We start from the raw sequence: 23051 nt of genomic DNA on the forward strand, positions 1-23051 counted from the left end.
CGGCCTAGTGTAGATGTTTTTATTACCGATGGAGCAGTGAAACCAAACGCAAAATTGTATGGAGCGGAGCTAGTGCAGCTACTTACCGAGCCTTACAAATTCACGTTAACTCGCAGCTTCGCGAACTCGCCATACTGTATGAAGAGCCTGTATGTACAGAGGGCCTAGTGTATATTTTTCTAAACTGATCAAGTGAAAATCAACGCAAATTTGTATGGCGCGGAACTAGTGCAGTGCGAGTACCGCTAAGTGTCGACTCTCTCGCACCATAGAAATCCGCGTTTTCGCACCACTACTCGAACGGTGTAAAAACTCGCACTACGTATGCTGGTCTTTTTGATAAGGTTTATGAACTGAATTGCGTCGGACATATTACGAGTTACGATGCCGAGACTAAGTGCAAGCCCATCGTTTAATTTCCTAGCTGTTTTAATAAAGATCAATTGAGAATTTATAATATTTATATCGCTTCTCGCGACACGATCAGTGGGCGGCGGATTATTTTGGCCTAGTGAGACGAAAATAATATTATCACACTATATCACACTGATTATACCTATTACAACGAACGTATGTGGGTGAGTGTTTTAAATTATATTCTTCAGAATATTTCCATTATTTTATGAACAGCATTTTTTTACTCTCATAATTTGGGTTGATATTTGCTAATATTCTTTCATCTCCCGTGGGTTGAATAGTAGAAAATATGCTTATGGCATTAAATCAACCATTATTTACTTACGTTTATATTTATTCAATAAGTACCTAAAAAAAATTAAAAACAAAATAATTACAAAAAAAAACATTGACGCTAGGCCTAGGCAATCTCTATCAAATAAGAGGTAGCCAGACCATCAAGCTAATAAAGAAAGCGGAGCAGTCTCCTACACCGCGCACGGCCGGCCCCCGCTGCGCGCATCCTCACCGATAAACTGACGACTCTATAAACGTTTCAACGATTAATAACCGGATTATTTAGGTAGCGTCGGTACGGAAGCCGAGCGGTAACCATTGCACATAAATATAAAGGGCAGGATTATATCAGTGAAGGTGAAGGAGTTAGACCGAAGTAACAGTGTTGAGCGGAGTCTCCTTGTGATGGTTGGGTGAGGGGATTACCACCACCGAAAATTAGTAATAGCTCGCTTGTGTGCTGGCCATTTAGTATAATATACCCGAGCCCGCGTATGGAGCTAACAGATGTTTGACAAGCGAATGACGCTATTTATGTTTCAGTGGTGGTACGGTAGCAGTTGTGCACGATTAGGGACTTATGGAATGATGAAGAATGAATTAAATAGAAAATCCAATCATCTTAAATTGAAAACTTTTAAACTGAAATAAATGTAATAGGTACAGGCATAATTATGTGAAGCACAGTAATAACAGTCAGCCTACTTGAAATATGTAGATGGTTAACTATCAAGGTCTACTTCAATGTATTTAAAATCATGTAGCTAATACAGTATTAAACAAACGCAGTCACGGCAGTTTTCTGCCTGTAGTTACTCGAAAAAAGAGGAACTCAGAACATAGGGGGTCACTCTAGGATACGAAAAATTTCGTTTCGTAGTTGTGTCGCGCTAAGGAAGCTTATCACGTTGCATTAAATGCATGTCGACCCTAGTTTGTTAGTTTTCTGTCAAGTTAAAGTAACCCTCCATTGACCGTTTACGAGAATGGTAATAACGAAATTAATGACGAAGAGTCTGGTAAACTGTGAATATGTTTAATAGGTATTATACGTTGTCGGCTATTTTACGGCTATTGGCTGACGGAAGGAGGTGATATAGCTTGCAACGGTTATTATGTTATTATCTATTTTTGTATACCGTATACGTGGATATAATATGTACCTACAAGATTATTATTGAACCTTAAGTAGATAGGTAGATTTGAATATTTTTTATCAGGTATACATTGCAACGAGACAATGTAGAAATTACGTAATCCAATCAAATTTATCTAATACCATCTAATCAGACTTAGCACTAACGTGCATTTTTCCTCACGTTTCACTCAATAGCAGACATCTCAACACAACACACGCTAAGATATTTTAATTGCTATAAAATCATAACCATATCGAGAACATTCACATCACTTACATCGCTGTTGCCATTTGTTGCGTCCCTCACGATCTCGCTCGATCTGCATATCACATCGTCTGTTGAATTTCCAATAGAGCATAAACAAAGTACTATCGGGGACACACACACGGTGATCCAATTTTATACAATAGGCCGTGCGCAACGCGTTGTGCGAGCGTGTCCTACTACCGTAGCACCACCGACACATTAGCAATTAACAATCCATAGGTAGCGTCTCTCGCCTGTTTTGACAGATCCATTAAATTTACGTCACATTTGACAAGCGAGCGACGATGCTCAGAATAGGTGGCGGTAATCCCACTGTTTGGTTGCAGTGTACGCGCAGGCAGAAAAAAATATGCAGTAGTGGGCCGGCCATGTATGTCTAAGAACCGATGACCGGTGGGGTAAAAATATAGTTCTCGAGGGGAGACCACGAACAGGCAAGCGTGGGACGCCCTCCGGCCCAGTGGACCGACGATCTTACATGTTGACCATTGGCTAGATATGGCAGTCCCAGCACAGAGTGTTGTGGTGCTCCTTCAGAGAGGCATAGTATATCTGGCAGTGGATGATTAAATGCTGATTATGATGGTTTGGCAGGCTTCAATCGGTTTATTATAAGTTGACTCCCCAATAGCGACGCATGTCAATGAAACTAGGTAAATAGTGTCGAACACTGGTGGTCTAAATGAACCAGCAATAACGTTACAACGTAATCGTGATAAAAGTTTCCATAGTGTATCGATTAGAAACGTAGAATGGCATCATGGCACTCATTTTGACACGTTCTTACTAGCGTATAATGTCAAAGTGTAATCACGATTTGTGATTCAGGGGACTCAAACTAACTATGATGTACCTACTTACGTCATTTACTTTGAAATAAGGTGTAAGTATTTGTATTCACGAAATATGTCATTTGGTACCTATATTAGCATGTAACTAACGATGTAACTGAGTCATTACTAGTTTCAGATATTTTCCAGTTACTTTTAGTCATACATTAAGTTTTATTAGGTATTTCTGCCAACCTACCTACTTATTATGTACTTTAGCCCATTTTTTTGAAATAAGTATGTACATTTTATATTTGCGTCGTTTTTTCCATTGGTCTTAAAAATCCATCGTACCCAGTTAAAAAAAAATATAACGCGAAGCGGTCGGTTTAAAAGGAAACTAAAATTGATTCAACAACAGTTACCTCTCTCAAATATATCAAATTATAGGAACAAAAAACTTAACAAACAACTTCGAATCGCTGTTTATGAAATGTGTAACGCCATATTTAAAATTAAGATACAATACGGTCACGGAGACGCTCGTAGACGACCTGGACATGGAGCGGGAGCGCAGGGCGCTGGCGGTCAGGTGCAACATGCTGGCTCGCCGGTTTGCACGCTGTACTCGACAAGTCAAGCTGACCTTGTTCCGAGCGTACTGTCAGTCCTTCTACACGTGCAGCCTGTGGGTCAACTACACGCGCCGGGCCTACAGCGCGCTGCGCGTCCAGTACAATAACGCACTGAGGATCGTGTTGGGGCTGCCGAGATTCTGCTCCGCATCAGGTATGTTCGCTGAAGCCAGAGTGGATGACTTCTTTGCCGTCATGCGTAAGCGAGCAGCCTCCTTACTATCACGTACGCGGAGCAGCTCGAATGCTATCCTCAGTGTGTTGGCGGATAGGATGGATAGTCCAATTGTGAGGCATTGCGTAGGTGTACACCTTGACCGAAATAAGAAATGAATGTACTTAACTATTTATTTGTTAATTCAATTAATTTATTCAATTTATTATTTCATATTATTTAATACAATTTATTTCACATTTAAAATGACATTGAAGTATATTTATTTATTATTTCTGATCTGATTTAATTTTTGCATGTACTTATGATTTTTATATTTTGACTAACAATTTTTTTGACATGTTTTACTAATTTACTATGGATGATATATCTGGAAATAAATGTTTAATAATAATAAAATAATAATAATAATAATACACTGGTAATAATAGTGGCTGAGCATTGCCCATTTTCAATATGATTACAGATTTTATGGCCGTACCTATTAATCATTATCCAATTGCTACTACTGGCAAAGAATCATTACTTATATCAAGTTCTTATAGGTACCATTTTTTCTTGGTAAGCAGTTAGAGAGTTAGAAATTTAGAATACGAATAGGCATGTCTAACAACGAATAATCATAAGTCTGTAATTTAAAAATGTCAGACCCATTTTGTCTTCGTAAAAATTATGAAGAAAACCCCTGGGCTTCTTTAATTTGTGCCCATAGTTGTTCGAAATTGTCTATTAAATGAACAATTTGACCATTGACATGTTGTAACTGTATTTGAGTCGCTGTAATTTAATTCGATCTTATGCAGATGAAGGTATTGTGAGCTAATACGTCGACATTGATGGGTGTCGGAGGTGGCAGGTCGTTAGCTGAGGTGCCCAGCGAAATATCTAGTACTTATTTACTTATACTAAGATCTATAGAGAGCTGCGAAAAGAATTAGATCTACTGATTTTACCAAAATATATTGTAATCGGCTCCGTATTGTGCCGCTATAATTGTATTATATAATGTATAATCGTATTGCTTATATAGAAAAATCTAAAATCATAGCATAATATTTGACATCACGCTTATCTAGCTTGATCATAAGGCCGCTTATGCTCATTTTATAGCAGTGGACTGTTCGAGCCATGTGTGCGTTTAGCTATAAGGTCACCTATTGTACTATCTCAACTTTGTTTTAAGTAATTATAATGTATATTGTATGTACCTTTTAATCAATAAAAGCTTATTGTATTGATTGAAACAGGAAACAAACATAACATCAGCCTCTATCAATATTATCTGTGTTCTATCGATATACATGCGCCACTTATTCACCCCCAAGTTGTTTCCACTCGAATGACTTCAACCTCCAGGTCTAAGTACGTTGACTTTATTAATATGGTATTCGTGTTTTTACCAAGTGCAGGCGAGACGAAGGCACCCACAGTTCCGCCTGGCTTGGCTCAGTATTGCACACGCGTTGACCACGACATCGGCCGTCGTTCCGTGAACTGGCGGCAATCCAAGGATAGCTGATTGCATTGACGTTATGACTCCTAGAAGCATTTACGACGATACCGTAGTTTGATATTTATGATGATTTGTTAATGATAAATATGATAATATCAATTAAGTTTATTTTTATGAGAATTGCGAGTAAATCTTTCATCTCCCTAGCCACTGGAGTCAAGATCATTAAGGAGTGTTTGCATAGGTTCTTTCTTATTAAGGGTTACATTTATGGTATTTTCTGTTGCGGCTTTTGAATTTACTCTGTGGCATCACAGATTATACAGTAGCGAGTGGGAATCACGGGATTCGACCACAGGATAGCAAACAGTCGTTATTAAGTCAGTACCTCTGCACTGGATAAGTGGTACATGTGTGTAATTTAGGGTGTAGCTATGTGGTTGTGATATGAGATATAGTATGAGTGCATGTAGAGTCTAAGGTTGAGGTTTCTGTATTATGTAATTGATGTAGGTAGCTAGGATAGAACAAAACAGATAGGTATGTCGCGAATTCATAAAGATTCTGATTTTATAAAGAAATATTGTTAGCGCAAATAACTTCCTTTATTCACAAATTGAACAAAGTTATCTAATATAGCGTCGTTTGTTCTACACTAGATAACAAATTGAACTAAGTCTTAATTACAGTGTATATTGTTAAACTAATTGACCATTACACCGGTTACATTATATTATTAAGTTAGTAAGTAGGTTTTATTTGTTGGAATAAAATCGTTTAGTAAAAGATATTTAATAAAAGTTGTTGTGCTTATTTACTAGCTTTCTTTTACTAAAAGTAATAGGAAAGCATAAATCTTGAAAAGTTATCCGATTAATATTTAACGATTAGGTTTATTAGTAGAGTTTCACTAAAGTCTGAAATCTATTACTAACTACCTACAGAAAATTGATAAAACCTATTAACACGATCCTCGACCTTATCGATGAACTGAGAACTCTCTTAACATTTAAGTATGTTTTCCTAGTACTTACTGATATTAAACCTATTTACATAGTTATAAAAGAAAAAAAAAACTAAACTTTTTGTATATGATACTTTTTAGGTAGCTATATAATTGAAGAAAGATTTGTTTTATTGAGTTGTCCAACTATTATTATTTATGCTTTAGTTATTGTTAAGTAGGTAATTAGACTGTCTTCCATTACTTGAACAAACATAACAAGAAACTTATAAAAAAATACTTGTGCTCTAAGATCTCTATAAATACGCGTCTTTTCAGCATTCGCCTAAAAGTATGATATAAATTCTCGGTCTGGACCGCCACAGCATAACATACCTACCACTAACTTAACCATAAACCTCAGATTATCTCCAAGAATTCAATAAGTACCTACTTATTCCAAAACGGCGATATGGATCGCAACCTATCACGTGAGTACAAATGTGCCGCGAAAAGTGGGTGGCTCTGACTACCCCTTTTTTTTTTTTTTTTTTTTTTAAAGATTTTATTATCACTCCACAGACTTTATGTCCGTGCCTTTTTGAGAGATCAATATATTGTGAGAGTTTGGTTGTTTTTTGTCTTCATCTTTTAACTACTCACTACTCAATGTGGAAGCTTATAATATATATATTTTATCTTTTATATATATATACCTATATATTATTAATAATTTTTTTTTTTTTTTTGCACTCCTGGAGGAAAATCTACACAGACACCTGGGAAGGGGACCCAGGTAGTGTCGGCCTTTAACCGACTAAAAACCCCCAGTTGTGCATTTCTTGTTTTTTTTTTTTTTTTTTTTTTTTTCTTTGTTTTACACAGTCACACTTACAATTATAATGGCAACAAACATTTGAAGGGTAGGGCCAGTGTCAGCTGTCTTCAGAGAACTTAACAGACGCCTGTCAGTGGCCACACACTCCTTTTGTCATCGCTGTTGTTTTGCCTGGTGTTAATGTGTGACAGTGTTCTTAAAACTATCTTAATTTTATTGGTTAGTTCTTATACAGATAATATTAATTCATGATATACTATACAATACCTACATATCAAAACTATACAATACATGCTATATACTATACATAACAAAACTATAAAATACATGCAATACGGTTTGGCCGTCAATATAAAATTAAAATCAAAATTCTCCTATTCCGCTCCATTTTGCGTTGCCAAAAGCCTTGATTGCTGGGCAACGACCTCTTTGTCCCGATTTTTTATTGCCATCTTTAGGTTGTACTCGAGGATCCGTTTCTTCGGTGTTGTTATTGCCGTTTTAGCGAGGTTGCCGATAGCGTCCTCGGTGTCATCCGCATAGTAGGTGCAGGCGGAGGTGTGCCTCGACAGCGCCACTACTGCGTGAGGTATGCTATCGTGCAACTTTATTTTATCTTTTGTTTTTATGATAATGACGGATTCGTACGTCAATCCCTGTGCTTCGTGTATGGTTAACACGCGTGATCCCGTTCCTTCTCCAAACCCTTGGCTGGTCAGGGTCTCTTTTTCTTCCTGTGTATGCGTCAGGAATAGAGTGTCCCCTTCGGGGATTGCAGTCGTCAGTATATATGTAGGTATATGTATAATTCAATAACTCGACAATACATTTCTACTATTTCCGCCGGTCGAGCGTCTTACGGAAGAAATCTGTTGCCGCGCGTGCTCAAACTGCTCACTCTGGGCAATTATTGCACGCACCAGCGCCCCCCAGCCCAGCGGAACCGACACTGCCCACTAATCATAACTACACACAAACCGCGAATCCCACCTCTACGCCTCTAAACTGAAGATCCACAAACCGTCAGTAAACATAATCATAACCTGCCGACATTACTCCATAATAATTGCTACTAAGTGAATGAACTATGCGCATATGTTATTTAGTTTTGCAACCTTAAAATTTATACATTTCTTTGATAGGTAAGAATAACTGGTTTTTAGGTCCAAGTGGTTTAGTTACGGTTTTGATAATTATAAACTATTAATAAAGTACAATAATCTGAAAGTGAAGGCACGTATACAGGCATGTATAACTCAATAACTGTACTCTCTATTAACTACTTTACTTATTTTTCCTTTTACTCACACTGACATTACAGATTATATTTTAATAGGGAGCCAACAAACTCAAATGCTTTTATTCATCATATAATTTGATACTTATATTTTTTCCGATTAACGTTTTTGTTTAACAAAATCCTCATCGTTCGAAAAAGTGCTCTTTGCCCAAACTATTTCTCTTAGGGTGAATTCGTCCAAACATCACGTTACACGAGAATAACTATACCGGAATAAAATTTATACGCGAGTAAATATCCAGGATAAGTACATTTGCATTCTACCAAGTTATACCATGATTAAATTGAATGAACGAGGAACGAAACTGTAATGCAACTAAAATAAAAATAGCTGCGTTTCAAAGCATGCAATAGAAATGACATGCCAACTTAGTTTGAATGGATTATAAAAGTATGAAATTGTTTATGTTTTAATATTTTATTCGCTGTTGTTATTCTGAGACTTTGCCTTTTAACGTACTTTTGTTTATGTTTTGACAGATGTGTTTATATGTCATTATGACGGTTTTCTAATCAGCTGATGTGCTGCCGCCATTACAAAATTACTCTCGGATAAGCTCGTTACACGGTCAATTTTGGCGGTATAACATTTTATTCTTGGGATAAGCTAGTTATCTTGGTTTCAGGTTTGGTAGAATGCAAAATCTGCTTACTCGCGAGTAACTGGTACTTTACTCGTGAGTAAAAAGTTACTCGACGTTGGTCGAATCCGCCCTTAGATGGGAAGATGAAGATGTCCCTAAAAATCCTGATGTCAGAGTTAATAATTAAAATGTATAACATAAACGTGTCAATTATTATATTACTTATCATAAAATGGTAGATGATTATAAATTTAGACTAATTGTTTCCGGTGATAAAAATTAGCTAAATTTTTTGAGACAGAAAATATAATATTCATTAATAGCCACAAAAAATTATGTTACATTTACATAACTAGTACTTTGTAGAAGGTATGAAAAACATTGATCTTAAGCTTATGTACTTTATAAGTATTATAGCTATTGTACCCGCGAGATTCGTCAAATTAAAGTAGGTACTTGTTTAATATACATAAGTATATGTTATTGTATTCCCGTAGGAATCCTGCATAAAAATAAGTCTCCTAAAATACACTCACGGGCAATGAAAAGGTACCACTGAGAAAAGCACCAAATTACTCCTAAACGAAAAAGGCTAGCTTAATAACGCCTTCTGTGCAGCATTAAAGTACATTTAACGGAGCATCAGGATATTAACAAGTTAAACGATAATATTTTGTTAAATTAAACCTTTTGAAAAGCTATGGTCGTTTGGTGTCAGAATTTTGTGAGTGGAACTTTTTCATTGCCCGTGAGTGTAGTTCAATCAGTGAACACACTTTCGTAAGAACAACAAGACATTAAAATGCTTAATCATACGGGAGCACTAAATAAAATACCAGTGATACAAGCTTATTTTGTTAAATTCGAGTTATTTTAGTGCTCAGTTCTTTGAACATCACTGCCCGTTTCTAATGTAACCCGTCCAACGTTCACATTTTGACGATAGCAGCAATTCAGCAATTTAAATACTTTAATAACTGCGTAGCAGCATTCTCTGGATCAAAATTGAAGAATTAGCTTTCTAACTACCAATGAAATGTAATAAAGCCTTGAGGCGCATATTATAGAACCTGACGGAGTTCGAAACTATTAATTATAGAAATATTTAACGACAAAACAGTGTATAATATTCACAGATTTCAACTAGTGCCCGGGGCGACATGGAGATTACTAGTTTATTTTACTTAGCAGCGTGTTTTCTGGTTGATGTCGATCCATCTTCCAAGACCACCAAAGCGTGTTTTAAATGTTAATGTTGGTAACTAAATCATCTAGTGGATGAGATGCGCTCATAGATTTGCAATGAAGAGATCAATCCATTCATGGTTCTATATCAGATGTTGTAATGAAAAAAAGTATAGGTAAGTAATTGAAAATGTCAGGCGTTTTTCAAATATTATGAGCAAATGTTATTTGTAGAGCCCACCACCAATGGGACCAATTACCTACCCCACACCTGAGTGTTGGAATGAAATTAACTATTTAAGTACTAGATCTACATTTAGGTCCTTCGTGCAACAATTTAAGTATAGCAATATTTTGTCTTTCATATTTTTTCATAGGTAAGTACATTTTAATTTACAAAGCAAGATTAACATTAGATTAAGATTAACATTATTGCTTTTATTTTCAGATAGACATCGAAATGCAACCCCAAAGATGAAGCTATAGGTAAGAAACTATATTTTCAGTGTTAAAATTATACCTATGTACCTACTGTACATACTAATATATTACTACTTATACATGATGAGTAAACAAAACATTGTAACAAATTTAATTCCCATCGGATCATTGCCAGTTCATACTTTGACAAATCCGATATTAGTCCGTGTATGCAGCTGTCGTCATGAATTAGGGATGCACTGTAATTTTGATAGATAATAACAGGCCGCGTTGCAAGCAGTGCCGTCAGAAACATTTATCATGGACCAATGATACAGTCCTTAGGGGGACTAGTTAACATTGTAATTCATACAGTGTGGAGATTGCACGTAAGGGTTTCTTACCTGAGATACGACTCTGCAGTATGTAAATTATAAATTATCGTTTAGTAAATCGTAACTTGAAGTAACTTCTTAAAATATTCAAGAGAATTTAGTAAAAGTTACTGTAAATTCGGTCATTGTATTTCCTACTGTATTTTATAAATTGTGACCTCTTACTACCCCTTCGGGGATTATAGTCGTGAGCATAATTATTATGTTTATAAATTATGTTAGAACCTTATCATCTGTTGTTATACAGGTATAAATTTTTTGTGGCAATTTTTAAAAAATTGTTTAGTCGTACATGGGCAGAATTCTCAGAATCGTCTCGACTAGAAGAAGTATTAAACTATAATTTACTAGGCAGCCTAGGCCTAGGTAATTGTAGGAAACTCGTGCAAATGATCATGTATGAGCTGTCTCACTTATTTATTTTTGACGTCTTTCGTTGACAATTTCTTCATAATAATAATATATAAATATGGCTATTATCCTTTCTTGAAGGGAAACAAACAGGTATAACTACCTGTCCTGTCATTATAATAATACACATAAAGTAGGGGTGTAGGATAGAACCATCCATATCATTCATAATCCTATAACATCGAACAATAAAAAAAAAACATTCGATAACTCTTTTGACTACAATACTACACAAAATGCGCTTTTCGCCCTATGTACAGGGTGTTATGGTATACTAATTTACTATGCCTCTGACATCTGAGACTCAAAAGGTCATTCTGAAAATCTTATATTTTGCAATTTTTCAAAAACATAAAAAAAAAACTTTTCCACTGTAAAAAACAGTTAAAAAGAAAAAAAAAACTCAACTCGTAGAGCAAACGTTGTACACAATGGTCCCCTTAAACACAAAGACACCCATCGGCTTAGCATACCACTTTTACAACAAAAATTTAAATACTCTGTATAGAGTATAGATAAAAAGAGAAATTCTACAAACGCGTCGGTAGCAATTGGTTGGGAGTTAATACTGTAGTAGGATTTACTTCGCTTCGAGCTACAAAGATCAATCTGGGCGCTGGATCGCTTGCCTTTATCCACGGCTGCAGGCTACTGGGTGTCACAGGATAAAGTGGTAGCTAGTCTATGGTACCTACTTACCCTTCAATGGACAGGTAGGTATATACACGCTACACGACATGACTTGATGGTTCCGTCAGATAAATGTATGGCTTCTTTAAGTATTTTTAAAGTTTATTTCACACTGTGCCTCCATTTTATCATGGGGGCGTCATCAAAATCAAAATTTTAGATTTAATACAGCTATGATTTGACGCTTGTATCTATTACATATTCTCATGGTCATATACATATATCACAGACTCCGGTTATATGTTATTGCCCAAACAAAATTACAATATTTTAGATATTCTACCCCAGGTAACTTTTACAAACTTGTCTATATAACAACCTCCTGACAAAGTTACAGTGATCAATAACCGACGCGTCCTTATAAAATTTATTATTAACGGGACATTTAGATATTTATACAAGACACCGTCATTTATAATCACCTAAACGTAAAGCTTTATACCCCCAACTAGGTCTTCCCGCCAGCTTTACCTCGACTAAAACGTTTTCCCGTGAGAACTCCTGGGTAAAAAATAAGCACAATACCAAACTCAACTCAAAATTTGTTGAAAAATTTTTTTATAATCTTCTCATTCTCAGACATTAATTTAGCATTTTAAAAATTCATGTAAAAAATGAGCTACCTAAGTAGTTCATTCAGTAATGGATAAAACGTAATACCTAGGTTAGTGAAGCATGTGACTTAAAATGTTTTTTACTTAAAGATTATATATGTAATACCTAGGTACTACATATATATATATTTCTGTCTACATTAATAAATCTCAAATTCTTATGGCATATACGCGTGTTACTTTGTAAGTTTATTATGTAACTTTAATATCTTTATTGGTAATCTATTACCACTTTTACGTGGGTTTAGAACCTACCATTGGAAAAAGCGTGCATAATGTAATTATATTTGCGAGACAAAATATATTCCTGATATCGATAATATAAGGGACAAATTATTTTAGTAAATATGTATGTATACCTTCTTTCGTTTCTCCGCATAACATATATTGTTATTTACCTACTTAAGTATACATAATATTAATATTTCTGTCGTATTACTTACATCATAGTTCACCAAATATTTTAATTATCATAGGTCACTGCACTAAATATATTATTATACATTTGTACGTAACAAAGTCTCTAGAAATTGGCATAAAACAGCAAACTTTCAAAAATCAAGTCTGGACAAAACATGTCATTTCTAGAAATCGCATATCTATGACGTAACTGAGTGCAATCTGGTCATTTATATTTCAATCACGGCACCTACGGTATTCCGATTAGTCGATTACTACATCAGTTGTCTCGGAATCGATCGCAGTTGTTTTAAAATCGATTCCTGTTTGGAAAGCGGTGCTTCTTGGGTTTCATTGTAAAGGGTAATCTTGGTCTTTAGGCGGTAACCGCAGCAGGCTAATATTGACCGTAGCTCGGCTTTCGTTTGCAATGTGTGCGTTTGTGTATCTACAAATATTATTCATCTGTTAGTAAGTCATTATGCGAATACTTTACAGAGCTGGTTAGATTATATATTCTTATAATTATATCTTCTGTAAAGGGAGATTATTTTGTAAAACCTACAGCAAATAATGAAGATCTAAGCAGGAGGTTGACCACTGTATATAAAATTAAGTACCTATCTAAGAACATATTTCTACCTAATTACCATTTAAAGGTTTCTTATGATTCATTTTATGATATGTATACAATATAATAATATGTATACAATCATAGCAACAAAAACTAACTGCTACGATATTATGGATAGAACAGAACACCTACAAACCTAGCACACAAGTATTACAATTCATATCATTTGCAGTAACAGGAATTGATTTCAATTTCTAATGATTCCGACCTTGCTCACCTGTGCAGCCTACATCAATCACAAGGAAAGCTAACTCATATCAAGAGCTGCACTTTCATCAATCATTCACTGACGCTGAGAGTGATATCATTCACGCATTCACTCATTCACTCATCGGGTCTTTGTTGCAGAAATGGCTAATTGACTGCCTTTCGAGATGCTAATCGGATTGGCTAGGCTTTTAGTTATGTAATCGTTTAATTCGAGATTGTGTTTTTTCGTTCAAGTCATTAAGCCGCCTAATATCTTGTTAAATTATTGAGAACTTACATGATTTTCAGTTACTAATTATAACGGAACATATTAACTAGATTTCATGTCTGTAACACGAGCATAATGATGGCACGAGTAGTTTAATGACTACTTTGTTCATAAGCAATTAAAGTTACAACTATAACTAAATATGGGTCACTAGTTTAAAACCAATCAAGCCTAAACGGTTCCACCAAGAATTCGATTACCGAAAAATTGCGAGCACCGCGAATGGATTGGCGTCGCATAGTTATGTTTCTTATTCAATTTGTATTGTCCCCTAGCGCAACTCATTGTAACAATGTAGTCATTGTAGCAATGTCATAAGGTTTCATTTTGGCTCTGCATCTGGGCTCGACGGACATGCGTAAGTTGGACGGATTGTGCATCGCGTTACATCGGTGAGCCATTACGTGGAGATTTACGTTAGAATGGTAATACCCCATTTACACTCTCGCACGAGTGGCGAGGCGAGCGACAAGGCGAGGGGCGAGGCGCGAGTGTGAACAGACGCTCGTGGCTCGCCTCCTCGCTCGCCTCGCCACTCGCGGCGCTCGCGTCCGGAGCGGTTTTTGGGGCACGAGTCAAAGGAGCTCGCGTCGAGCTCGCGTCGCACGCGAGCGGGTGTTTACACTCTCGCGTCCGCTTCATTCTGGCTTCTACATCGTGCCGCGCAGGTTGTGTTCGTCGTCGTATAATTATAAATAAGAAATAAAAGCAGTACTTACCTGCTTAGATATATTAGTACTGTCACATAGAAAATGGCTAAACCATGTCTAAACCTAATTATTTCTTACGTTTTAGTGGTTTTTTGAAGTCGTTTTTTTATCATTATTTTATTTTATTACTTATTTATACTTAGTTTATTTGCAATAATTGACAATCAAAATTAAGAAGCAAATGATACCTATAAGTCCTACTAGTCAGTAGTAAACACGAAGTAGGTAGTTGCTATATACCTACCGTTGAGGAGTTCCCTTGACTACCTTCCGTTTCCATCATCAGATCAGCTCAAGGTCACCATCATATTTTTTTTAATGTTAAAAATATAGGTAAGTACTTACCTATGTACTTTCTAAATTTCATTATCTACAATCGGTTAATAGGTACCCAAAATGCAAATTCATAGCCTGTTTTTAACCCTTTACCCACCCTTGGAGGTGGAATCAAAATTGGTGGAAAAAAATGGGACCACATGGGATCTCAACCCAATACATAAAAAAAAGAATTTTCAAAATCGGTCCATAAACGGCGAAGTAATCGGTGATCATACATAAATTCTTTATTGTTGCGGCTAAAACTTCGACGTCCTCCATCGTTGCTAGCTCAAAGACAACTGAACTCTGCACGAGAGTGTAAACACCCACTCGCGTCACACGCGAGTGGGTGTTTACATTCGCGCCTCCGCACGAGTGACGAGGCGAGCGAGGAGGCGAGGGCCGAGGCGAGAGTGTAAATGGGGTATAATACGTAGTGCGGTGTGTCGAACCGCAAATGGGCCGGCATTAGCCGCGCGTGCGGCTGCGCACGCGATCGCACTCGTGTCGCTGCGGCGACGGATCCGGCGTCCCAACTGATCATTAGCCAAGGATGCAATCCCGCCGGATGGTGAAAATAAAATAGAGCATACTGTGTATGAAGTTACTTGGATTGGTATGACATTTATGATATTGGCAGATATGCCTGTTAATTTATCTAGGGTACAACATCCACACATTAACGTAAAAAAGCAAATCGGTAAATACCTGAAGTAGGAAACATACGTGTGTTATGGATTATTCTCCCTCTCTCTTCTGTGGTTTATCTCATTACCACTGTACAATGCAAACCCAAAAGAATAAATTACAGATAAATGTTTCTTAGTTAAAGTGTTGTGGGCACGGGCAGGCGGCAGGCCTGTGGCCATCTTCCGGAGACAATTGAAACCCCCAACTACCTTACCTATTAACATTTATGAGGCAGAGGAAATGGCCGGCACAGATGAGCATCGCTCATCGTTGAATACGCGTGTGGCTCATCTCTGCGGATTGCTGCGGTTTTTTCACGCAATCTCTCCTATGAGCAGTAATTGACGGAGGGCAAGGCAAGGGTACTCAGAAATAAGATTGTTGGTAGACACGGACCTAATTCATTGGGTGTAAGTCATTCATCTTCAGGTTTTTCAGTCTATTCAGGTGTTTGTATTCTAAATTATTATGGCTTTAAAATTCGGTTACGGCATAACGGTAAATTGTAATCCTGTTCGTCTGAAATCATACATTAGCACAAATCGTGTAGTATGCAAAATAGGTATTCTTAGAATTTTGGTACCTACTACCTATGTAATACATATTAGATTCTTTTAGAAAAAAAAATATCGGGTGAGGTTGAAAAAATAATATTAATTAAATGGTTATTTCGTTCATGAAACGCCAAAAATACTGATATGATTGATGGTCTTCTTATATATTAACATCTCAATGCTAATGAAAGTAAATCTAAGATATTTATGGCTTCAATTAACCAAATATACTTCATAATTTTCTCTTAGCACAATTATCTTCTATTGTTAGAAGAAAACAAGAGAATAACAATGACTGACTTATAAGTGTTATAAGATAAGTAAAGCTTCAAATCATTCCATTATTGTTAGTGAATTTGTCGATAGTATAAAGTGCTCATCATTAACATTTAATTATTAGCTGCCATATTAAAGAAAGAATATATTAGTAGGTACTTATTATAGCTGATAGACATGTCTTTTGTCGTGAGTCGTGGTGGTGTAACGGAAAAGTAAGTACTCGGCTATCATTCGTAAGGCCGTGGGTTCAAATCCTGCCATATAGCAATGTTTTTTATTTATAGGGAATTTAAGTAAAATTTTACTATACCAAATAATCTTAAGGTGTAAGAAAAAGATCGCGAGTACATTTACTGAACTGCAGTTTGGGAGTATATATATGTAATTTTGTAAGTTATACTCTGGTCAATAATAAACGCTTATAAAAAAAAAATCTAGATTCTAGATTTGTACCCTAAAGTGCATTGTACTCATTAAAAAACGGCGATACGGCTACTTATCACGTGAGTGCAAATGTACAGCGAAAAGCGGTGGATCGCTTGCGAGTCACCTCTGACTACCCCTTCAGGGATTACAGTTGTGAGCGTATGTATGTATGTTCCTATGTATATCTTTTTCCGTAAGGTAAATTGTATACTTACTTCATTATTATCTTTCACAAACTAATTTAACGGTTGTCTATCCTTTTAATAGATATTATCTTACCGTACCGTATCTGTACACTGTTGTTTGTCGATTAATCGTTGTGATTTGTTTGTGACAGCCGGAAAAATATGGAGATTTTTGCAACGTAAATTGAACGGTTTTCTATGAAAAATGCGAAAGTCCATTAATTTCCGTCTATTTACTCCTCTCCCACAAATGCAATTCTCAGCTTATTGATATAATTTTACACTTCATATTCTTTAGGTAGTTTACCTATGATTTTATACAAGATTCATCAACGCTTTATTGTCCCCAGTTCTAGTCAAAAGCACTTGACAACAATTTAAAATTAAAATATGTTTGATTTGGTATTTCGTTTTATCACGTTATGTACCTACGTAAGTACTTGAGAATACTTAAATGAATCCTATTTTTAATCGACTTCGAAAAAAGGAGAAGGTTCTCAATTCGTCTGTATGTTTGTTTTTTTTTCACGAAAACATATGGCAGCACTACATAACCTTTTTAGCAGCAATCGCATCTAACCTCGCAGCCTCCCAGTTTTGCAATTACTTCTATCGACATTATAATATTGAATCCCTTTATGCTGTGTTTCAGTACGTCCCATACGCATAAACACTCACGATATCGCAAATCATTCGCTCGTAAAACTACAAAGTGACTGACTTTATAATACGATAGGACATCACATCACATCACACCAGCATTCCGGGGTAACCGTCGATCAAGCAGATGGCAAGCGCGGAGCTGGCATCTCGCTATTACCCCAAGTTGTCTGCTCACACTGTGATATGGCAATTACCCCGACCATCGGATAAAGTCTGCTAATTTGACGCACGTCCAGTTTGTGTGTCGTTAGAATAGGTTTGCTAGTAATTTATTTTACAAGGTAGGTAGGTACGTTATGAATTAAATTGCAAGAAATTAATGTGTAAGTGTACCTACAGTACCTAGTTTGTGGAAAATGCTTTTTTGATAACAATATAATTAATCATCAAACGCGGTATCGTTCAGAGATGATACGTACAGATTTTAAAATAAAATCGCCCTACGCTTTTAGGTAACATAATTACGTACTTATGCAAAAACGCACTTCTTCTAAAACACTTCGCATAATAGCAGCATGTTGTCAGTGTTGCCATGTGACGGACGCGGGAATCGCCGCAAATTGCTCGCACGCACGCGCCGCATATGTCGCACGTTTAGACAGATTGTGGCAATCGCAAGAAATTGTCTCTGCTTTTCTCCGGCAATCCGCCGTGTAGGCATGACTAGTGCATCACAGTTACTTTTCTATTCGAAACTTTGTGATTTCTCGCCGAGTGTAACTTTTCGAATACTTACGTATTTTTATTTACCGTCCCAAGAGCTCGATCTTACAACTTAGGGTGAGTTTTGATAACTGTACCTTTTTGCCTGAATGTTTTTAAATTGGACACAAATGTTTATTTCACGAACCCAAAATTTTATTTTCGTGGAAACCCCACTTATATAGGTAGAGTAAGTAAAGTATTTGCCTACTTGGATAACAAAACCTACTAAAAACATACGATACGGATAAATGATTTTAATATCCGTTGGTGGATAACCAATATAATTATTATGATCGATTAAGATGAGGTCATTGATGAAAGCAAATACTTATACATTATTTTTTAGACGGAATAATTTATGTCAGAGTTAAACATTATTTAATTTATTCACACGATCCCTCTTTACCGCATTTTTCTCAAGCATTAGGTACTTAAATTAAATTTTCAATCAATATTTTATGTTAATATTCCTGTTAGTAAATCAAATTTAATATATATGTCGCAGGCAACTGGTTTAATCTCCTGTTTGATTGAACCACTAGCCCGTTCATTGGATGGCGCTGTTCAGTTGTATGACTAGGCCGAACGTTGATTGTACAAGCGTCACAAAACGTCCAACTAGTTAGCTGACTTAAAATCAGTCAGGTGGTGAATAAAACAAATATGGCGTCTAACAGCTAACAGCTGACACAAAAAGCACCTATATTGTTAGTTTTTTGCAAATAAATTAGCTTTAATGTGCGTTATTTGTGTTAAAATAGTGTGACAACATGGATTTACCTATCATTACGCCGCGGGCGGATAGTTTCAATAAAAAAGTTGCGAATCGGGATAATTATGAACAACAATATGAAGGTACGTTTATTGTTATTGTTTAGTTAATTTGTGAGATAAGAGCTTTGTAACATAGTCTTTTTGTTGACTCTTGTCTGGTGATGTTCACCCTAACCACACATTACAAAGTTGCTATACTATATCCCATTCAACGACTTCGCTGAATGACGTTCAGTCAAGACGTCGAACGTTACAATCAACGACTTGACGAGTTGTCCTTTAGTCATACAACTGAATAGCGCCATCCAATGAACGGGCTAGTGGTTCAATCAAACAGGAGATTAAACCAGTTGCCTGCGACATATATACCTACTTACCTATATTATGTTAATTTAAATCTGTATTTTAATAAACCAACAATAGCCGGTGGTAAATATGTACCTACATAGGTTTATTGGTACAAGATATTTGAATTCACAGATAATGGTAATTAAGTATGGTCCTACACCTTTAGGAGTACTCTCTAATAAATTCAACTATTTGCGTATATAAAATTATAGTTGGGCGCTTTGATGGCGGCATAAATTAAACTAAAAACTTCCTGTTCAAATCTGACTCTTACTACGCAGATATTAGTGGCTGCAATGACGATAGTGCAGTATCACGTTTATTGAGGTCCTGTCCAATTGATCATGATCATTTTATTCTTCAACAGATCGCTATCTTAGAGTGTTTAACAATCATTGTTTAAGAGAGAGATACCTACCATACCTAAAAAGTGTGTGAAAGAAATACCTGTAAGTATTATAAATTATGAAAAAACGTATTATGAATCAAGCGTGACCGGTAAAGATTTGAGTGGTAAAGGTCAAACATTAATTCTAATATCATTGAACTTAGATTTGATGCGCAAAATAGCACACGTGTACTGTACAATTGTACATTCAAGTAGGCTGACCAGTGAGATTTGATCTCATTGAAAAGCCTAGAAAAAAATATTGGACTAAAATAGAAGGAGACATGTATATGGTTTTTTTTTTTTTTTTATTTATTTAAAGGAAAACTTACAGCTAAAGATATCAGTAAAAATAGCAAAGTATGAGACAGACAGCCAATTACAAGTTTCCACATGTAAGAAACAAAATATTGCCATTATGCCTAATAAGTTCTACTTATTTCAGTGAATAGTAATAAATAAAAGTAAAAAACATTAAAATAGCCTTAAATAATAACTTTACGTAACTATAAGTGAGATTACAAATAAATGAAGTGAATGTGCCTATTACACAAAATATCTATATAAATATCTACCTACTTAACAAATTTTGAGCTGAATTTGTCGGTCAGACAGAAGTATGCCATTTTAGGGTTACTAACAAATAAGTCAAGACCTGGGTATTCTCTGGTCAGGGAGTTAAATGATCGTGAGGCTCTTAAAAGAAATGAGTTCTGTCGGTAGTTTGTGTGAACTACTGGTACATGCAAAATAGTCTTTTGTCTCATTTGACGATCGGGGGCTAATATGTTAATTTTACCTAATAAATCCGGACAGTCAATTTTATTTTGAGCGATCTTTAAAATAAATGCGATGTCTGCTGCGTCACGCCGTATATAGAGGGGCAATAAATGGAGTTTGTTACACATAAATTCGTATTGACCTTTAGGGATTCTGAATTTATAACCTAAGTATTTAATAAATTTTCTTTGAATTGATTCGATCTGTGATATATAAACATTATATAGTGGATTCCAAACCTGACTCGCGTATTCTAAATTACTCCTGACAAGGGAGCAGTATAGAATTTTTATGGACTTCATCATTTTGAAATTTTTACAGGAGCGAATAAGAAAGCCCAATGCTTTGTAGGATTTTTTTACTATAGTTTGAACATGTGTATCAAACATAAGCTTGGAATCCATTGTTACTCCTAGGTCTCTTATTTCGGAACAATTGGAAATTGATTGGTGGTTCAGCTTGTAACTATTTAAATATATATTTCTTTTCCGACTAAATGTAATAGAAAAGCATTTAGATACGTTGATGTCTAATTTGTTATGGCGACAGTATTGTTCCACTCTATCAAGGTCATCCTGAAGCAAAGAGCAATCTAGAGAGTCATTAACTACTCTAAATACTTTCATATCGTCCGCAAAGAGGAGAAAGTCGGAGTAACAGAAGCAAGTATCTATGTCATTTATGAAAATAACGAACAATAAAGGTCCCAACAATGATCCTTGAGGAACTCCTGACGGAATATCTGTCCATAAAGATTTATAGCCATTTAGTACTACTGCCTGAGTTCTGTTACAAATGTATGAAGAAAAACAACGATACAGATCACCTCGAATGCCAGCCATAAGTAACTTTTTTAGTAGCATTTTGTGATCGATGCGGTCAAACGCCTTACTGTAATCAGTATAGATTGCATCAACGTTATTGTTACTTTCCATTTCCTTGCTAATAAACTCATTTAACAGTACCAGGTTAGAAACGGTGGAGCGATGCCTTAAAAAACCATGTTGCTGGTGATTAAAAGTAAGTTTAAGTGAAGCGTAGACTTCATTATAGACTATTCGTTCAAATACTTTTGCTACTAAACATAATTTTGAAATAGGTCGATAGTTGTCTACCTGATTTTTAGGACCCTTTTTATGAATAGGACTGATAAAAGCCGATTTCCAGATCAAAGGAACTACGCCTTCAGCTAAGGATCTTCTAAATAGAGTGGCTATGGGGACTGATAGCGACTTTGAGCATTTGATGAGGAATATCGCTGGTAGATCATCTGGTCCTGCTGATTTATTGGGATCAATTGAACTCAATAGCTTGTGGACAACGTCTTCGGTTATTTCTATAGAGCTTACGTCCGCAATATTAGGAGTCGTTTTGGTTTGACTGTGGGTAAGCGGTGACATTTTAATTAAGCTGTTATTTAAAAATTAACAAAATAAACAATATATTGACTGTGTCAAGAGAGCAGTGCAAGGAAGGCACCACTCTCAATCATAATAAGTTTTAAGTATCGTTATAAGTTTTAAGTAAATGTTTTTTTAACAATGTTTTAAATAAAGATAATTTTTTCTCATTTTTAATACTAACCGGTAATTCATTATATAATTTGGGTATTTGTTTACAGAGCATTCTTCCACCAAAATAATTATTTGTATATGGTATTTGGTACCTTCCTTGCACAGCCCCTCTTGTGCCGCAAGTATGCTGTGTATTTGTAATGTAATGCGCAATTAAATGTCCTTCAATATCATTCATATTTTTTTTTCGTTAAGTAGTAATTTAGTAATATGCCCCTGGAACTTTTTCATTGGTCGTGAGAGTCGTGAGTGTATTTAAGATTCTTGTCATAGCCAGGTTGTCAGGAGCGGGTGACACAAAGTGCTTTGACGTGGCTTATTGATGGAAGTAAAAAACCTCACATCGTGTGATAGCATTCCATCAACACAACATTCTTGCTCATAAATGGAATGCCAACACGGCTTTTTCATTTTATACATGGCTTTTTATATCATTTCTTACTATGAATCGTATCTTCAACTTGGTTTATATATTACTAGCTGTGCCCGCGCGCTTCGCTTCGCCTTAAAAAGTTTTCCCGTGGGAATTCCGGGATAAAAAGTAGCCTATGTTCTTTCCCAGGGTCTAGAACGTATGTATACCAAATTTCATTCAAATCCATTCGGTAGTTTTGGCGTGAAAGAGTAACAGACA

General features: G+C 36.0%; 1 protein-coding gene across 1 annotated transcript in view; it reads left to right on the forward strand.

The window, feature by feature from the left end:
- Positions 1 to 23051, forward strand: part of LOC105388445 — a 71095-nt gene that overhangs the window by 13505 nt on the left and 34539 nt on the right. Inside the window, exon 2 of the mRNA XM_048627648.1 lies at positions 10431 to 10468. The gene's annotated coding sequence lies outside the window, so the exon portion shown is untranslated. The remainder of the gene's footprint in view (positions 1 to 10430; positions 10469 to 23051) is intronic.

This window comes from Plutella xylostella, chromosome 19, assembly GCF_932276165.1.
Source record: "Plutella xylostella chromosome 19, ilPluXylo3.1, whole genome shotgun sequence".
Lineage (NCBI taxonomy): Eukaryota > Metazoa > Arthropoda > Insecta > Lepidoptera > Plutellidae > Plutella > Plutella xylostella.